Below are 13,069 nucleotides of genomic sequence, written 5' to 3' on the forward strand. Positions count from 1 at the left end.
CAATGTTATCTAAAGCATCTACAATACAGGTAATAGGGTGTTGGTACTTTCGTCTCCTAAACTATTAGTATTGCTAAAATATTTTTGAAATTGGTCGATAATACAACTTGAGAGTAAAGTTTAAGCTCAAAACACAAAAGAAAAACATCCCACAGATAACTACTATTAGAAAAGATAATATTTTTGTTCGTAAATCTTAATATATCGTCTTTGTGTCTCATTTTCTATCACATTCTTGTTTATTTGACACAAAATACAGTTATAAGTCAGTGGATGATTTGGGAAAGGTTTAAAAGCGAAGAAATTACGTTTGTACTCTTCGACCCTAGGGCTGAGGTGTCTAACTATTGTATCATTAGACTATTAACACTAAGTCTTATGTTGTGAGTTCGAACCCTGTATATGGCAGATGCATTCAACTTCAATCCTAATTCAAAAAGATTATGAGCTTGCCTGCCTATGTTTTGCGGTTTTCTCCGGGCACTTCTGCTTCCTCTGACAACAAATAAAGGCAACAGCAGTATCATTGACCGCCACAATATATCCAAAGTGGCATCGAACACCAATCAATCAAGCAGTTAATCCCGGGACCCTGAATCTGCCCCTGGTTATACCATCTAAAAGTACCAATGATATTAGTTTGAATGCTTTGGTTTAATCTCTTTAAAAATAATAAAATTACCGATACCATATTGATGTAATTGATACTTTATATAACTAATAATTAAATGCAGACAAGTTGGACCATAATACTTCCATACCTCAACTTCAATGCGATTTGTGTACTCGACTTGTGTGGTAGAGACAGCTTTTTATGTTACATGCAATGAAAAAAGGCTACAAAGATCTATTGTTTGCTTTGGAGAATTTTTGTTATCTTAGTCAGTGTTTTATGACATATTGCCTTTGCTTAAGAATCATTATATACTGAAGTGCATCTTATGTTTAAGAAATTAGTCGTACACATCTTTCATCTGAAGTTGCATAACAAAGTTATATAAAAAGCTACATTGTTTAAACGAGACATAATTAAAGTAGGTAATAATATAAACACAAATTGGATATTAAGAACAAAAGCTTTTGCTGATCATTTATTCTCTTAGCTATTTAATTAAAAGAAGAATGCATGAGGTATATTCATAATTATCTCTGGATATCGAAAATTGCTACCCTTTTTCATATTTACCAAACATTTTCGTACTTTACGAGTTTTATAACCCACATTCTATTACCGACTATCGGTAAAGCAGATGAAACAGGTAACAATGATCAAAATCTGCTGTACGCCATTGCAAATCATAAACGCAGATTGCAAACTCCATTGATTTTAAATGGAATCGTAAACGCAGAGTGAGATGCAAAATCCATTGTATTGAAATAGAATCGTAAACGCAGATTTAAAAAAATCATTGTATTGAAATGGAATCGTAAACGAAGATTAAAACCCTTTCTATTAGATGGAATCGTAAATGCAGATTTCACAACACCTTGTATTGAAATGGATTTGTTTACATATTTCAAGCATATTTCAAAATCCATTGTATATCTAAATGGATTTAAAAAAAAAAAACGCAGACGTAATCTGCTTTTGACAATAGCAAAGCAATTTTTTTTAATGTTCAATCGGGGATATATACCATATTGTATTTGTCGTAGTGATAGACGGTTACAGGAAATGTGACCGACTCTTAGTAATGCTCAAAACAGAAACATAAGGACACGGCTAATGGACATTTAAGGAACACTAGTTTCATACCGAAATCTGATACATAGGAAAAGTGAAATAGAGTCGTCTTCCCATGTAGACGGGGATCTTTGTTTTAATCAGTTATGTTTTCTTAGCATATTGATTGGAGTCATAGTTAGGTATACTGAAAACCTGTTCATTAAGATATGTGGTATTCTTAATTCAGACAATTAAAACTACCTAGACGTTGGAAGTACTAAACTTGCTTTTTCTATTGCTAAAGATTATTATGCTGCCGTCTGTAGTCAAAGCAAGTTCTTAAATAACTGCAACAGGAATGACAAGAGCAATTGATTTTTTTTTTTGGAGTTTCTCACCTGTGTTAAACAATTGTAGCATCATATGGCTTTAGTTGTTTGTTTTATTTTGAATTGTTTTACACTTTTTCATATGCATACGACGACCTTTTATAGCTGACTTTATGTTTGTCGGATCTGTGAATTGTTGGGTGTCTTACGTTGGCATAATCACTAGTTGTTTATATCATCGTCCTAAAATCGCTGGTGAATAGTTGAAAATCACATCTCATCGCCTTATTTTCATATTGAATGAGTCTCTTCGAAAAGAAATAAAATAAACTAAGAGTAAACCAAGTACATAATCATCAAGAACGATAAAATAGATCAAATATAAAAATTATTCACTGTCTGGACAATTATGACTTTTCTGTAGAAAGATTATCGCATGATTAGTATAACCTTCAGTACTACATGTGATCAAATGAAAGACAGATTTAAAAGCGTTTTGTGAGTTTCAAAACAAAATATTCAATTTTAATCTGATCATGACAAAGAACTAATTGTATTGATAGGAATAATTTGTGAAAATGGTTTTGAGCATGTGTTTATTATAGAATCGTCAAGGCTATTACCTACATTTCTCACAAAAGACAATGTGGGTGTCTTTGTGATTATAAACTTTAAGGTGTTTCTTATATTTACATATCTACAGGTTACAATAAATTAAAACCTACTGAATTATTTTCAGTTTATGTCATATTTGCTTTGTCCTTTTAAATAGCAATTTCAATACTTCAAATTATTACTAATCAAATGATATTTCAATATCGAAATACCTTTAAAAAACTTCTTATATTTGTATACGTTTGGACACCCTACGTTTAAATAAAACTTTCAAATCTCCCCGATGATTTATATGTAAAATTTTATATCTGATTGCTTATTTAATATATTAAATATATTAAATTTCTAAATGAGAACAGAATTTTAAATTAATTGTACTTATAAAATGAATGCATATGTACTTTAATTACTTAGCCTTTGTGTCAATCCGAATCCTTCATACATTGTTGCTGAATACTCATGGCTGTCGTAGTTTTGATTCAAGAAAGCGTCATTGCTACTCGAGATGTTGTGGTTTAGTGTTTTGAAAGGTCAAGTTATTCTTGAAGCATACCAAGTTGTGCATCTTGTGTTCCGTTTACGTTTTTAAGACCCTTTTTGTATTTTCAATATTTTCAATCGAGTAGGAATGCATTTGTATATGTATGTATCCTTGTTTATCAGAAAAGTAAAACATAACATCAGAGTTGTTTATTCTCTCCAATGAATTTAATCTAGTTAAAAGTGTTTGAAAACATTATGCATGTTTGAGTTCCCTTCTTCATTATAATCAGAATTCATTTAGAAAAGAAAATACTCAAAGTGGAAATTTAGCACTCTAGTTAAAATAAGTTTTGGCACTTGCTCTTCATTTTCGTTTGGTTGTTTATATGTCGCACGTGGATCAGCGAAAGAAAATGAGAACAAGTACTGAAAACTTTAATTAATTAGATTGGAAAATTATATGTCTTATGATACCTGCAATATGACATTTTCAATAATCATCCAGGAAAGATAACGCTTTACCAGATAAGCATAGAACAAAATGATGATGGTAATGCTTTGCTTTGTGTTTGGTCATATGTCTTGTTAACATAGTTTTACACCCCAAAATGCAGTTATGTTTCTAACTTTTTACAAAAGATATGACAACAGTAAATGCAAAGTCCATGCCTTGAAATAATTAAACATGTATAAAAAAAAGTTCAATAAGACACTATTAAGTTAAATTATTCTTTCATTGTGTATTCCTCTGCATATTAACCAACGCCTTTTAATGTACCCGCCAAAGGACGAATGATCAACATATTACCTGTTTATTGTGTATAAAGTAGCTAAGCATCACTAACCGAATACCAAAGTTTGTTGGATTTTACATGCATTCAATAAATTTTATACAAACTGTCAAAGTGTTAATCACATGTTTATAAATTTTTATATTAAACACATTTTATGATTTCAATGTCTGATTTACACATACAAATAAAATTAATTCTGTTACATTGGATATTAGGTGTCTAATGGCCTGTGAATTTAAAAACAATCAGTTCATCTTATCCTAATCGTTGTCAAAACTATTGTCCGACTTTGCACAGTGTCACACCACTAGTACATACAGTTTCCAATCATTAACTTTAAACAATTCTATACGTATATAACAGTTTATCTTGTCAGTTTAGCTCCATTGGATGACAAAAACACCTCTGACGTGTACCCCCAAAATCTTAAATGTTACGATCGACGTGGACTTCTTGCCAACAATATCATCCATCTTTCATATACAAATGGCGATATGTTTGACATGTCCAATAATACATAGATATTATTCCATTATGTATTTACATAAAAGTGAATGTGTGTACACATGATGGGTTGAATGTCATTGTTGTGAGAAAGGGTGATACTCTCCATATGTTTTGGCAAAACACAACAATTGGTTTATATAGAGACCAAGAGCAGGTAAGCCATTAAGTTTATTTGATATACTTTTATTTTGAACGAAAAAATATATGAACCGTTTCACTTATTGAAATAATCATATTGGCTGTCTTTTTCAAAATTCGGGACATAATTTATATAATGTCTTTCAATGACATTCTTTACATTAATAAACTAGTTTCTACAACTTTCCATGTAGATAAACACGTTATACCCGGTTGATGCCACCGATATCAGTTATTTCGGCCTATTCCCTCAGTTTTTGCCACTAGTTTTGTATATTCAAAACAAATTTACAAGATTTGAACATCAGTAAACAAATGTTGCCTCTTGTATATCTAGGATAAGAATAAATGTGTAACAGATGTATTCATGAACAAGTCATTCTTCAAGATAAACGCCATACATTTTTGAACCAACATGTGTTTAGTCAGTTATAGTTATACACACGTTGAGCAATGAATCTTACAAGTGTTAAAAAATTATACGATTTTTATCTTGGTCTTGACCCTCATTTAATAGACGTCTGGTGAAATAATGTTGGGACCTACTTTATACTTAGTTATTTAGTTACTTTTTACGGAAGGTTGAAAATGGGTTCTATTTCCTTTACCTTTTCTGTCATCTTATATTTGGCTATTTGAGAAACAAATGTCTTTTAGAAGCATTTATTCAATGTATTTGTATATATAAAAAAAATGCAACTTAAGAAAAAGTCATTAAAGAACTTTAAACATATATAATTTATAAATGTAAAAAGATGCAATATGAGTGCCTATGAATAACTCTCTATCCAAGTAAAAATTTGTAAAAGCAAACTATCATAGGTCAAAGGACGGTCTTCACCACGTAGTCTCGGCTCACACAGAACAGCAAGCTATAAAAGGCCCCAAAAAAGAATAGTGTACAACCATTCAAACAGGAAAAACAACAGTCTAAGCTATATGAAAAACGAGAAACACGTTTTATTACTACCACTGGGTCGATGCCTCTGCTGGTGGACTATTAGTCCCCGAGGGTATCACCAGCCCAGTAGCCAGTACTTCGGTACTGGCATGAACATACGGATTTTTTGTGTTATTAAAATTTGCTGTTACAAAATATTAGAAATGATTATAAATAAAGGAATGTATCTCCCTCATGCAAAGCTCTGATTCCTTTCACAGATTTGGCTATACTTTTTGGACCTTTTGGATTATAGCTCTTCATCTTTTATATAAGCTTTGGATTTCAAATATTTTGGCCACGAGCATCACTGAAGAGACATGTATTGTCGAAATGCGCATCTGGTGCAAGAAAATTGGTACCGTTAATTTTATTGAACCACATCAACAAACGACAACCACTGAACATCAGGTTCATGACTTAGGAAATGTATAAACAAATGTAGTGGGTACATATAAATATTCGACACATGAACAGTGTCTACAACTCGTGACGTTTGGTCGTTTTCATTTTTTTGTCATAGTTTTGTCAGTTTTATTTCGAATAATGAATTTGTATTGTCCTGCCATTTGTTTTACCCTAGCAACATCTTGATAAATGTGGTCACATATTATGTCTAAATATAAGCATTACATGACACCCGAAATACGTTCATACTAGAACATAGATTTATACATTGCACTCAATATATGTGCTGTTTTATCGTCGTTTTGCACTTAGAATCTTAACAGACACAAAACACTTACATTGTACATGACTTACTTCTACTTCATTATCTTAGAAACATCATTATAATAAGACACAATATGGTAACTTTCTGGGAGTAATAGTTGATAATATGTATTGACATTTTATTGCTTACTGTGTCAAATTAATGGAATGTATAATGTTTATGGCTTTTGTGTTTAAATTTTCAAAAAGAACATTTGAATGATTTCCAATTCGCAGATAAAATGAATAAATCATATATTAAACTATATTATATTCTTGCACAATATAACCTTTAAAAAGTAAAATCACGAAAATACTGAACTCCGATGAAATATCAAAACAGAAAGTCATTAATCAAGTGGCAAAACTAAGGCCCAAACACATCAACTGTCATAATCCTGACATGGTACAGGCACTTGCAGCAAATTTGATCAAAACAGAAATGTCTAAGCAGAGAAGAAAACACTTTTGAACATTACAAGGCTGACAAAAAATATCACTGGCTCTGAGAAGTCAATTCTAGTTAATGAACTTTAACCTTGAACTGTTTATTTTGAACTTTACATATCTAAAATAGTTTGAAAGGTATTTCCAGGTTTATTACTGATAATTAAATAAGAAAAAAGTATTAATGAATTTAAAATTTAATACTATTGAGACATTTTTTCAACCAGTAGAGTATTGGTAAAGCATTGCTTACAAAAAATTTCGCAATGTGCATGAAGTGCTCCTGGTTGATTAAGTACTGTTCAGACATTGATTTATCTAGTTACTGATCAAACCTTACATATACTTTGTGGATCAGGATCGTCTTACCCTTTCATAGTATCTGCGATCATCCCTGTGTATAGGTGTGGTTCGTGTTACTCTGTTTTTAGTTTCATGTTGTGTATGTAGACTGTATTTTGTATTATTGTTGTTGTTTTTCGTTGTTGCTGTTGACCGTGGCGGTGGTAGTTACACTTCGACATTGAGTTAGAATATCCCTTTGATTTATGCCGCCTCTCTGTAAAAAAGTACAGCTGTTATTTTGTTTTCTTAGTTTTCTAGTTAAAATTCCTTATGATGACATTTTTTAATGGTGTGTAATAAAAATTCAATTGGACATGATTTTCACAACTATATTGAGAATATATTTTTTAATGAATTGCTTTTTAACTAGGCCGTACGGTGACCTATAGTTGTTAATGTCTGTGTCATTTTGGTCTTTTGTGGATAGTTGTCTCATTGTCAATCATGCCACATCTTCTTTTTTATATTACCTGTCTTAAATATGAATATTGACATTGAGTTCCTGGATAATATGGTTAAACTATGGTAATGTTTATCATAGTGTAATTAACTTTTGTATTCTTAAGTGAATACATTCATTTGTCTGTAAGGACGACAAGTAGGCCAGATTTCTTAACACCTTATGTGCTATCCCTTTTGAAAATTTGTCACCGCTGATTTACAGTTAAAGTTAGTGTTAATCATTGATATTTTTGTAGGTTTTTGGTATGTGAAAACCAAATAAAATTACCTACAGAACGGAATGTAATCCAAACGAGAGTATTTTTTTTACCTTTTAGAAAAGATTGTTTGTTTAACAAAATAAAGGAAACAAATATTCATTTGTTGTGTTTTTTTTTCAATTTTGTAAAATCGTGTTTCCATAACAGACAATCTTAAATAGCTTGGGAAGAAGGTAATCCATAATAAAACCTGTTCTTGTTTCTCAATTATTTCCAGGAAACAAGAAAACCACCAAGCCAGAATTTTTGATAAATAGACTAAGTTGTAGTTAATCACTTTGTTTCAGGTATTTTCATGCCCTTTAAAACTGCAATAACCAAAACACCAATATTAAAGATGAAATTCAAAAAGGGGAACTCTATATGAATACTTACAAAACAAGACACTAGGCTATATCAACCAATGGGACGACTAAAAAAAAAATAAAAAGGGACGACTGGGAAAAAAATTTATTCCTTATTTAGTATTGGCATGTACCGAATACACGTTGGTTTACTTGGTTTAGCTAGATGAATATCCCATTTGTATAATAGCTTGCATATGATAGTACAGCAATATTAACGAAGTTATAAACACAAAATTCCATAACTTTGTACCAGTGGAGCCTTTACTAAAATGTATGATTCTTCTGAGGATGTATCAAAATATACCTGATAAAAACAACCGTTAAAGATAGAATAAATAATATTTTTTTTTGTATTTCATCAACATCTTTGTAAAATACAGTTTTTTTTTGGGAACGAGGTGGAAGATACAAAAAAAATATGCTTAAACCCATTATTTGACAAACATGATGACATATAAATAGTTGTCAAAGGTATCATGATTATGATTTAATACGCCAGACGCGCCATTCGTCTATATAAGACTCATCAGACAGTGACACTCAGATCAAAACAGTTATAAAGCCAAACAAGAAAAAAGTTTAAGAGCATTGAGGACCCAAAATTCCAAAAACGGTGTGTCAAATACGGCTAAGGTAATCTATTCTTGGGAAAAGAAATTCCTCATTGTTTTAATGTAGGTGGTAGGTGGCTATTTTGAACCATTTGCAAGTAATTAATTCAATTCCTCGCCTTTTGTGTAATCGCCTTGGTTGATATATTAACACTCATCTATATGTATGTGTCATAGATAAGTAGACCATAAATTACATGATCAGAATTATCATACAAAAAGACCAATTCATTTAATATATGCATTTATACGTTTAACTTGTGATTATGTCACATTACCGTTGTCAAAAGATATCAAACTATTTGAGTAGTTAATACAGTTGTCCTTATGATATCTGCATGAAATATTAGTTGTGGACATGTAACTCATGGGGAGTTTTACTTATATGTAAGTGATTAAGATAATATTTTAATTTGGTTACATCTTGCTTAATGGACTGAATTGGCAAATATAATAATACGTATAAATCTAAAGAAAAACACTTGCCTAATAAAGGCATCAGTAGTATGCCTAAGACGAAATAAAAGTAATTAGGTTAGAATTCAAACCGTTATTATGTGAATTTCTATGCTAAAACTAATTTGTTCTTCCTTCACACGAGCATTTAAATACATTTTAGTAGTGAAACAAAGTGGGCAGAATGTGTTTGTTCCGTTTTCTCGTAAAGAAGAGAAACTTTTTTCATGTGTTGTTATGTGGTTTTGTTTTCATGCAGTAATGTTTAGTTGACAAATAAATTATGTTGACATGCAAATAATTCTGCCCACTATGTTCACAGTATTTTTCGACACTTGTGTAACGAAAGATATATATTTAACGAAATTGCACACAATTCTTCTTCCTCACACTAATACTATTCATCTTACATTGACGGAATAAATATAAACTATCAATTAGATTTTTCTTGCTTATTCTACTTAACTATGATTCGTAATGAATTATAAATGATTTTGACGACACGCAGATTTCAGGTAAAAGTAAGAGTAAATTCCACGAGGTATATTGAATTGATTCATTTTTTGTGTTGGTATTTCACAAAACAATTTAATGAACTATTTCATAAATTACTGCCAGGCGAAATCAACATGAACTTTTGTTCAAGTTTTTTTTTTCACTTATAAACCAGTTTTGAATTGAAACGATCAAATTGATCTTAAAAGCTTTAGAGATACTAAACATCTAATGAATGAAGTCATGATCAGTCCTGCTGTCACTTGTCATTTCGGTAAACTCTGAATGGTTAAGACAATTTCAGGTTTTTAAGCCTATGTTCAGACTAGTAAGAAGATGTCTCTAGGCGCTATATATTGAAACAAAAGAATCCACTGTGTCGGATTACTAAATCATTATAAAATGAAACAAAAACAGCACATTCCTGAAAATACTATTTTAAAAAAGATTTAAAAAAAACTCGAATGGTACATATAACAGAACAGGCTTCAATCTAAACATTTTCATTTGTATGAAGTAATGTTAGCCATAACCTTTGTATGCAAAAATCATCCACTCAGTTTCGTAGAATTTTATTTCAGAATTAAATGTTTCTTTTTGTAAATTTATTGAGGTGTAAAAGCGTTGACCGAAGTACATTTTGTATGAAGCGCGGAAGCGCTTCATTCTAAAAATGTGCGCACGGTCAACGCTTTTACAACCCCATAAAGTTACAAAAAGAAGCATTCAATACTTATAATTACATTTTTTTAACCTAGGATCAGGAAAATACGATTTTTATTACGTTTTTATTTAATTCACCTGTACACTTTATTGTTGGACCTCGTGTCATCACGAATGATACATTTTATTGTGTAATGCAATTGCTTAAGGAATAACACGTGCTGTGCAGTTAGCCAATCAGAATAACGTATTATAATGAAACATACATCAAATATAATTATTAAATGTTAAATTTCTCATTTGTTAAATTATTGATTAGTCAGTTTTGGTAATATAGCTCTTCACCTATTTCGGTTCTTATACATCTTTTGCTGGTAAATGTTGAGCTTTGAGCGTTCCTGATGACGCGCTTCGGACGCATGCAATTCATTACGTGTTTTTAATCTTTTTTAAAGCTCCAGTGTTGTCAATATAATGTACTTTATATGACTGTCAAACAAGTGAGAGGTTAAGATAGCTATTCAACCAGGTTTAATCCATCATTTTCTACTTAAGAAAATGCCTGTACCAACAGTTGTTATCCATTCGTTTGATGTGTTTGAGCTTTTGATTTTGACATTTGTTAAGGGACATTCCGTTTTGAATTTTCCTCGGAGTTCTGTATTTTGGGTCAGGTTTTATTTTTTATTTCTGTTTATAATGCATTAGATCAGGAACATTAATTTGGTTGAAGATTACAGCCGTCTACTCCCGAATTGACGTCGGCAACTCTTTTACTACAATCTTGTTAAAGCTTAACTGTATATAGAAAAGAAGAACTAAACAAGTTTTATATAGTGTTTAAAGTGTCGTAAGTTTGAGACTAAATCCTTGTGAAGTATACATCTTTTTAAAGTTTTATTGCTCAGTCGTAAAGGACATTGGGATGCACTGTCTGGCTTTCAAAGGACCTTGGGAAAATATGCAAAAAAGTGCACACTTATAGAAAACAGTAATTCAATCACTTAAAAAAACTCTTTACATACCTCGCAAAATTCACGAACAAATTAGCTCACTTGATAATCGTAAGTTAGTTGTATTTCAATAGATTCTGGAGAAATTTTCAACTGTTGTTTAACCTGGATGTTGAGTGCATAAATTAAAATGTACTATTAATATCTAATAAGACGTTCTGCAATATTTATACATATGAAATGATATTATGAATAGAAAATATATATTTTTTTATATAAATATTATCTCACATACAGATGTCTGTATGAGACCGATGTGAATAAGTATATTCTATTTTCTGAAAACGTCTAGTACTAAACAAATATACTACAGATGTCTTATTCATTGCATGGTAGATATTCAATTCTAAAGCGTTGCTTTTCATTCTTTTCTTTTGTACCTGATAAATACATACTAAAAATTGAAAAGGTAATTGACAACTCCTTTATAAAGACATAAAAATTCTCAGTTAGAAGTATGAACAAATGTTTTCACTTTGAGTATAAAGGCCGTAATTAATAAATCAGAATTACTTCGCTAAAATTCAGATAAAGAAAAATTGTTAAAAGAAATGTAACACGGGTAAAATAAATGTAGATGAATATATAATTAAGTTTGTGTTTCGTTTCTTAATTACATATGTTTCTTTTTATTATGATTTTCTAAAAGCACAGGATATCAATAAATAAAGTCTGCTTCACATTCAAGTATCTTCTTTTTTTCAAAAACGTCTGTATTAATTACATGACAACTATCGTTAATTAGTTAACCTGGGTTTTCGCTTTACATTAGAGGTGCATTTACAGTGCGATCGACGAAATGAAAAAGAAGACATATGGAGATTCTAGCAGACGCACATAACAAAACCCAAAGCAAATGGACATCGCTTGTATTCCTGTTCTTCATAACGGCAAAGTCTGGTCTTCAATCCGAATCCCCGCTACTTACTTTCATTCACGAGATCACCTAACCCAGCGTTTAGATGAGTTTGAGAATGATTTCATTAACGATTGTCCGTCAGTGGCTCCTGACTGTGTTAGATATGGAGCTAAAGATTGTCTATATAAAGCGGCGGAATACTAGTATATCAAAAAACTGAGTAAACAAACTGAAAAAAGACAACGCAACGACCAAAAAACCGAAAAAGATGACATAAAAAAAAAACCAAAATCACAAAATACTATTTAGAAGAAAAATCCTACTTTTATCCGGGTAGTTATATCTTGTCATACTTCCGTGTCTGCATAAAAAATGTAGAATTTTAAGCAACATATCGACATTCATGAATTGTATATAAAGTTCCAAATTATAAAAAGAATGTACGGGTGTTAATGAATGTGCAGCTATTGCTTTGTAAAGGGTTGTTTCGATAGTGCCATTCAACTTTACAGTAAATCGCTAGCTTTTAAGTATTATGTTTTGTTTTTATAAATAGATAAGAATGTGAGTTAAACAAGGTGCAACAATACAGTAAAAGGTTAAACTATCACTGACTTAAAATTATGTATTTTTATTTTTAATTGTATGAAATTTATGAAATATTGAATTCGCGTTCGTGAGTTTAACCTTTCGAATAAAGCGAACTTCCTGAAATATCAAATAAGCGGGACAGTAACTTTTGAGATTTAGCCTTAATCGCGAATTTAGCAAAAACGAATACCTCACGAAAGTTACTTTATTCTAGCTCTGGACATATTTGAAAAGTTCTTTTCATTCGATTTTACACCTAAATTGCATGACTTATTAATTTTCTATAGCCATAAATTTCATTTGAAGCAGAATATGTTTCTTTAGAATTCCCAAGAGT

The 13,069-nt window shown here is 30.9% G+C and overlaps 1 protein-coding gene across 2 annotated transcripts in view; it reads left to right on the top strand.

Moving 5' to 3' along the window:
• Window positions 1–13,069, top strand: part of LOC143059537 (innexin unc-9-like) — a 50,309-nt gene that overhangs the window by 26,108 nt on the left and 11,132 nt on the right. The window contains exon 1 of one of the 2 annotated variants that reach the window (XM_076233054.1): window positions 4,328–4,548. The exons of the other annotated variant lie outside the window; for it this stretch is intronic. The gene's annotated coding sequence lies outside the window, so the exon portion shown is untranslated. Of the gene's footprint in view, window positions 1–4,327; window positions 4,549–13,069 lie in introns of those variants that run through there. 2 annotated transcript variants of the gene reach the window in all.

Source organism: Mytilus galloprovincialis, chromosome 14, assembly GCF_965363235.1.
Source record: "Mytilus galloprovincialis chromosome 14, xbMytGall1.hap1.1, whole genome shotgun sequence".
Lineage (NCBI taxonomy): Eukaryota > Metazoa > Mollusca > Bivalvia > Mytilida > Mytilidae > Mytilus > Mytilus galloprovincialis.